This window comes from Eimeria mitis, genomic scaffold, assembly GCF_000499745.2.
Source record: "Eimeria mitis Houghton genomic scaffold, Emh_scaff1589, whole genome shotgun sequence".
NCBI classification, from domain to species: Eukaryota; Apicomplexa; class Conoidasida; order Eucoccidiorida; family Eimeriidae; genus Eimeria; species Eimeria mitis.
This window is the reverse complement of record NW_013569880.1, coordinates 1,476-1,774: the sequence shown is the minus strand read 5'-3', so window position 1 is coordinate 1,774 and position 299 is coordinate 1,476.

Genomic DNA, 299 nt, shown 5'->3' with positions numbered 1-299 from the left:
GTGCTGCTGCTGCTGCTGCTGCTGCTGCTGCTGCTGCTGCTGCTGCTGCTGCTGCTGGGGTTGCTGGCAAGTAGCAGAGATGGAGGTTAGGGTTTAGGGTTTAGGGTTTAGGGTTTAGGGTTTAGGGCTTGTGTGTGCAGGTGACGGATATATTCAAAGAGGAGGAGATGGTTCTTAATTTGCGGGCTCCTATCAAGGGTTCGGCTAAACCCTAAACCCTAAACCCTAAACCCTCGTTGCTTCTGAGTGGATATTTCCCTTGGCGGTGGTTTGTGGCTCTTTATTATTAGGGTTTAGTG